The sequence below is a fragment of the Aotus nancymaae genome, unplaced genomic scaffold, assembly GCF_030222135.1.
Source record: "Aotus nancymaae isolate 86718 unplaced genomic scaffold, 86718_ANA_hifiasm-v0.15.2.pri h1tg000014l, whole genome shotgun sequence".
In the NCBI taxonomy this organism is placed as follows: Eukaryota; Metazoa; Chordata; class Mammalia; order Primates; family Aotidae; genus Aotus; species Aotus nancymaae.
The window spans coordinates 116790447-116797470 of record NW_026988425.1 but is presented as its reverse complement, the minus strand read 5'-3'; the positions used below and the strand labels follow the sequence as shown (position 1 = coordinate 116797470).

At 38.3% G+C, this 7024-nt stretch overlaps 1 pseudogene; it reads right to left on the bottom strand.

The window, feature by feature from the left end:
* Positions 1–5183: 5183 nt before the first annotated feature.
* On the bottom strand, positions 5184–5767 carry LOC105707604 (large ribosomal subunit protein uL13-like; annotated as a pseudogene).
* Between the last annotated feature and the right edge of the window lie 1257 nt (positions 5768–7024).

Sequence of the window (7024 nt, the reverse complement as noted above, 5' to 3'; positions counted from 1 at the left end):
CTTTATATGACATTTTTAATTTTAATTCCATTTGTGATACTAACAGATAAGGTACATGTGTTATTACTATGCAAATCATTTAATATTTAATTAGGTCGATTCATAGGCAAAACAGTAGAAGGGAACATAAGGCTTATTCTGAAATAGCTACCTCATTTAGAAATATGAGCATAGACTGGCCATTTGAACAAGCTTCCTTTATTTCCATTGCCCTATGCAGTTGTTCAATTCTTTTCAAAATAAACTAAGTACTGCCGACTTCGCACACGTGTTTGTCAGAACCATACGTTCTTGATTAAGATTTAGGGGTAAAGCACATCGGCCAACAGCCCAGTTATTCCAGAGTTTCAAGGTATCCATTCATATACTCCAGTCTGTCTACACTAGAATGAGGGAAGTCCCACTGTGTGTCCTTAAGCAAGTCCCTAGACATTGCTGTGTCTTGGTCTCTTCCCCTGTAAATTGCTGGAAGACAATAATAGCTATCTCACAGGATTCTTGTGCAGGTTAGGTGAGAAAATACGTATGATGTCTTCAGCAGCCCTTGGCATCAAATAGGCAATTGATGCACTTTGGCTGTAATAATTATGATATTATTAAGCAAGCAAAAATAATACAAGAATAGTTTATTGTTACTTTCACCTTAAAGGGACAAATTATTCCCTTTTCAGATACTCTGTAGCACAAATTGTACAATGGTAGAAGCATTCAATTTGCGATTGCTTTGCTATATATTATTGTCTTACATGATTTTTTTTTTTTTTTTTTTTTTTTTTTTTTGCTTGTAGCTGAATTTGTTCTCTGCATCACATCTGATAGTTGTAAAATTCCAGCAAATGGAATGAAACAGAAATGTGCAGCTAGATGTTATGTTTTGGGAATCACTAGAGGGAGCCAGAGGTAACAGAGCAATCAACGTTTCCCAAACTAAACTTGATTATGCATTAACAATATTTGCCAAATATTGATAGCATATCTACGGTAAATATATTATGTAAATTTGTCCCTTGGTTCTAAAGACGTGTACAATATAACTATAGATCTCAAGAAACTTATAATCTAATTGAAGAAACAAATATCATACATTAAAAACCCCATTAAATGATCATGTAAGACAATGATATATAGCAAAGCAATCACTAATCGAAAACTTCCATGATCTCAGACAATTTGTGCTATAGAATGCCTAAAAAGAGAATAGTTTGTCCCTTTAAAGTGAAATAATCGGGAAATGTTTCATGCACTAAATATGGGCATTGAATAGGGTTTAGAGTACCAGAATCAGCATTCCAGACTAGTGGAATATTTAAAGGATGCAAGGAGTGAAGCTATTGATGTGCCCATCTCCCTCTAATGGAGGGTTCCTGTTTACTACTCGACTCCTTTATCCCTAGGGCATGGCTCTGACTCAGCTACTCCTCATATTAAATGTGGTAAATGGTTTCCAACTGCTGATTGGATTAAACCAAATGTTATAGCCTGGCATCACATGCCTATATGATTTTATTTAGAAGTAAGAATGTAAAGGTATATTTTTCAAGTCAAGGTATAGCTTGACTATAAAAGGGGCTAGCAAATCATGCATGGGCTATATGTTAGGGACAGTGGGGACCCACGGGAGGTTTTTGAACAGTTGAGTATCATTTCTTAGTATCAGTATTAAAATAATTTTATAGGCACTATCTATTACACAAGATTCTTATGCAATTCACTGCCTTAAATCCAACTTCACTCATTGGTAGAGATTGAGTTACTAGTGAAATACTAGTTCTTATGCTTCGTCAAAATTAGTGTAAAAATATAAAAACTAAAAACAAAGTTATAAATCTTTTAGGTGTCTTGTCTTCCTTTTTGTTTTGGGATCTGGGGATTGGGGCAGCAGCTTTATCAATAGTGGAAGTTACTTTTCCTCATAGACCCAATCAACTTGGAGCACACCAGTTGTGAAGGACAAGATGTTACAGGTTTCTAAGAAATAAGAGCTTGAGAAAAAAAAAAAAAAAAAAAAGGAATATCAATGAAATTTAGAGGATTTTTTTTCTCTCCCATCATCTACATTAGGTATTTCTCCAAATGCTATCCCTCCCCTATCCTCCCACCCCCTGCTATTCCCTCCTTTCGCCCCCCGCCCACTGCCTGATAGGCCCCGGTGTGTGATGTTCTCCTTTCTGTGTCCATGTATTCTTATTGTTCAACACCCACTTATGAATGGGAACATGCAGTGTTTGATTTTCTGCTCTTGTGTCAGTTTGCTAAGAATGATGGTTTCCAGCTTTATCAATGTTGCTGCAAAGGATATGAACTCATTCTTTTTTTATGGCTGCATAGTATTCCATGTTGTATATGTGCCACATTTTCTTTATCTAGTCAATCATTGATGTGCATTTGGGTTGTTTCCAAGTCTGTTACAGTGAACAGTGCCGCCATGGCACCTGTATACCCTTGTAACAAACCTGCACATTCTATAGATGTACCCCAGAACTGAAAGTATAATTTAAAAAAAAGAAAAGAGAAGAAAAACCAAGAGCTCACATAAGGTGAGGCACACTACTTACTGGAAAGGACAGAGTACAACTTCTGAACAGCCTCGTCACTATACAGGATGATCAAGCAAAGCCTTATTATGGTACTGGCCCTTGAGAAACAGCCACTTGGAATAAAAAGTATCCCTCATAGAATTAACTTATCTGTAAGAAACCCATTGTCACTTCCTGGATTCTGGGATTTCTAAAAGTATAAAGTGGATTATGTCACTTGGAATATCTAACATGACTTGAATTTTCATTGAGCATAAAAGTTATTTTTTCCATCTTTTCAAGTATCAAAGCATGTTTTTAACATGTACTAGTTTACCAAGTTTCCCTTCTAGCCTTTCCTATCTTCCTGGCACCCAACAGCTATTTTAGAGCAACTGTTCTACTCTAGGCACTCGGTAACTGCAGGAGATTCATAGAGAAACAGGTCATAGCTCCTGCTCACAAGCAGCTAAACTGACTAACCACAGGGATGATAGAAGAAAACAAATACGGATCATGTCCAAAGACTAAATAATATGTAGTGTAAATGTATTGGTGGAAGGCTTCTTGGCTTTTTTGAATTAAAACTCTAAAGAAATATTAAAGATGGAGTAGATAGTAAAGGCATGGGACTAGTAGAAGAGCAGAAGCATGCTGGAGAAGGAATGATTGGGGCAAATTTTAAAATGAAAACTGTGTGGAACATGTTCAGAGCACAGCAATACTCCAGTTCAGCTAGACTGGAGAATTCGTGAAGGGAAGAATTGAGAATTGAGAGAGACATCACGGGACAGCTAAATTGGATGAAAGTATTCAGGCATGGGATACCCAGAAATGATATTTAGGTTTATTCCAGAAAGCAGTCAGGAGTTATTTAGAGCATTTGATGTGGGGAGTAGCTGAGTCTGAGTCACAACTTACGAAAATTTAAAAATTAGTTATAAAATAACAAGTGAATGAGAAACAGGAAAAAACCCAGTAGCAAGGAGACCAGAAATGTAGAGAGAAAGATATGAAGCCCAGATTTCGTTTGGTGGAAATATAAAGAAGGGATAGTACAGAGAAATGTAATGATTTTGATCTGTGTTAAAGACAGCTCCGACATGCTGAGCCTGGGAAACAGGAGAATTGACAATGTTTATAACAGAAATCAGAAAGTTGGTAAAAGAGTTGGAAATGGACTCTGGAGGTATGGGATTGCATAACTATATGGAGGAAGATAGATAGATAGATAATAGCTAGAAAGATGACAGATATCTTGCACTAAGAGAGAAATATACACCTAGAACCAAAGAGAAAATTTAGGCAAAGATGACCTATTAGGGGCCTGTCTCAAAGCATTGCATATGAATGCTGTATCTGTGATAAAAATAAATATTTTTGGTTTTTGCTAGGGTGCTTTTGGCTCTGAAAATATATTATGAATCTTATGTCTGTATTTAAGTCAATTGTCATTTGTTACTAGACTATATCATTTAATTAAGGATTTCATAACCTTTATAACATCAACAATGCTACTGACCGCTATTGACCTGGTTAAATAGTAACTGACTGGTAACAAAAAAGCCATCTTCATGATACCTCTAATCATTGATCCTGGAAATAGCATTTAAATACAGTCAAAGCTTAAGCTGATTCATGCACTACTGCTAGAAGCATACATTTGTACCACTTTTCTGGAACAAAATACAGATATGTAGCAAAAGCTTTAAAAAGTATCCATATCCTATTACATTGAAAATGCTCTTCTAAGAAGGCATCCTAGATGATAATGACATAACTTGGTTAAAATTGAAGCACCAATTTATTAATAATAAAAAACTTGGTCATCATATAAAATGTCTATTTATTACAAGTAAGTCCTGGCATATTAATATAACTGAATGCCTCATCTCATTAGCAATGATAAAGTACCTATGTATTTACTGAAAATAGAATACAATTCCTTTGTGGAAAATAAAAAAGTACCTTATAAAACTATATGCATAGTATAATCACTTATATATTATGTTGGCATATACATCCACATTAGAGTATTTATCCATATCCATATAGATATAGATGGATATGTGTTTGTGTAGGACGTAGAAAAATATTTGCAAAGAAATCTGGAAATGCATACATCAAATATTAGTAGTATTTATCTTTGGAATGTAGGATATGGGAGATTTTTTTCTTATCGACATTTTCTACAATGAGCATAAAGTATACAAAACCGCCCCCTGCCCCCAGAGTTTGTAAATATTTACGTTAACCCAAGTTATTGTTATACTCTCAAAGTCTGGCTTATGAAGGTGAAAGCTGCAGATCAGAATGCAAACTGAAGGTGGCTTCCAGTTAGAGCCAGGCTGGCGCCTAGGGCTAGGGTAAGTAGGAGGGCAGGCCGAGCTGAGCGAGTGAGCCCAGCCAGAGCAGTGGGTTATAATGGGGGGCTGGCGTGTGCCAGCAGCAAACATGGTAGGATGTTTGAAAATGAGGTGTTAAAGACTACCTCTTCTAAGACAATGTTAAGAATAAGACTTTGTTCTGAGTCTGCTCTTCTGGAAACCCTCAGCTTCAGTGTCGCCAGCAATCAAGCCAGATGTCTTTTTTTTTTTTTTTTTTTTTTTTTTTTTGAGGAATTAACAGTCTTTATTGGGCTCAGACCAGGAGTCCATGGTCTTGAGGACCTCCGTGTATTTGTCAATTTTCTTCTCCACGTTCTTCTCGGCTTGTTTCCGTGGCCTCATGAGCTGTTTCTTCTTCCGGTAGTGGATCTTGGTTTTCTCCTTCCTCTTCTCCTCCCGTGTGGCTGTCACTGCCTGGTACTTCCAGCCAACCTCGTGAGCCAGGCGCCCCAGATAGGCAAACTTCCTTGTAGGCTTCAGACGCACGACCTTGAGGGCCGCAGAAACCTCCATCCGCTTTTTCTTGTCATAGGGCGGTGGGATGCCGTCAAACACCTTGAGGCGGTGCAAGGCCGCCTGGCCTCGCTTGGTTTTGTGGGGCAGCATGCCTCGTACGGTCCGCCAGAAGATGCGGCTGGGGGCCTGGAAGTGGTAGGGGCCTCGGGAAGGGTTGGTGTACATCCATTTGCGGAGGAAAGCCAGGTACTTCAACTTGTTTCTGTAGAAATTGCCAGAAATGTTGATGCCCTCGCAGCGAACGACCACCACCTTCCGGCCCAGCAGTACCTGCTCAGCCACAGTGGCTGCCAGGCGGCCCAGGAGATGGTCTCGACCATCTAGCACCAGGACCTGCACCTCCGCCATCTTCGGGAGCCGCCCGGGAAAAAACCAGATGTCTTAACATGATCACTTTTTCAAGGTCTCTGACAGCTGAAAAAATGTTTCATTTGTGAAAAGAATAATAAAATATGGACATAGACGCTGAACTATTTACATTTAATGAGGTACAGCAAATAGTGGGGGAAAATACCCCAGACAAAAACAAGAGCATGCCTACCTTTGTGGTTGCAATTCAGAGTAAAGGCTTAGAGGGGTTTTTTAAAGTGAATAATTCTATGTTCACTAAAGGAAATGTCCTCAGCAGAGAAATGCTCAGAGCAGCAAGATTTTGATGATGGGGATTGACCCCAGGTCGTCTCAAAAATGCACTCCCTGGCTTTAGGGAAAAAAAAAAAAATCCCGGTCAGTACTAGCATTTTTCTGTTTGCTATCAACTTTTGGGGGTTTTCTCATCATCATCATTATTATTAAAAACACATGTCAGCAAAATACAACTAATATGTATCAGCAGCAAGCATTCTTTAACAGAAATGGGCTAGATTTGAACTGCTCAGATGTTTCCATTAGTTGCCAAAAAAAAAAAAAAAATTCATCTGGTGAATCTTTCTCATTGATTCCCTTCTATTTTCCCCTCCTTCTCCAAAGGGAAATTGAATGATTATTTGGACAGTATGTCTCAGAACCATGCAGTACTGGGGCAAGGAGTAACTATAAGAGAGGAGTGTTGGAAGTAGAGAACATTGCTCATGTCTTCTCCAGTGAAGTGACAGAGATGGCCAGGAATCAGAACGGTTCTGGGAGGAGAAATATGCACAGATGACAAGGCCAGGCACGTTTCCACTTCCTTACAATACTGAGTTACTGACTAACTTTTCCAAACCCCAGTGTCACATCTTGCTGAGGGTCAGTTAAGATGGTTCAGATTGTAAGAGAATACAAGTAGTTTAAACTAGCTGGAATATTAAAGGGAATTTATTTACTTATACAATTAAAATATCTATAGAGGGAATAAGTTTCAGCCACATTTTTAAAATCAAGGCTTCGACTCTATTTTTTTACGTATTTTTCAACTTTTCCCACCTCTGAGTTTCCACTTCAACCATGCAACACACTATCTATGAAAGAAGAGAGACTATGGATGTTCTGAAGCTCCCAGCAATGTTCTTGAGTATTTCATTGACTGAACTGCCTTGTGACCAGTGATTGGCCTAGGCTTTATTTCCTGAACCAGTCACTCTGTCAGGGAGGATGGCATTACCATAATTGGATTAGACAATTCAT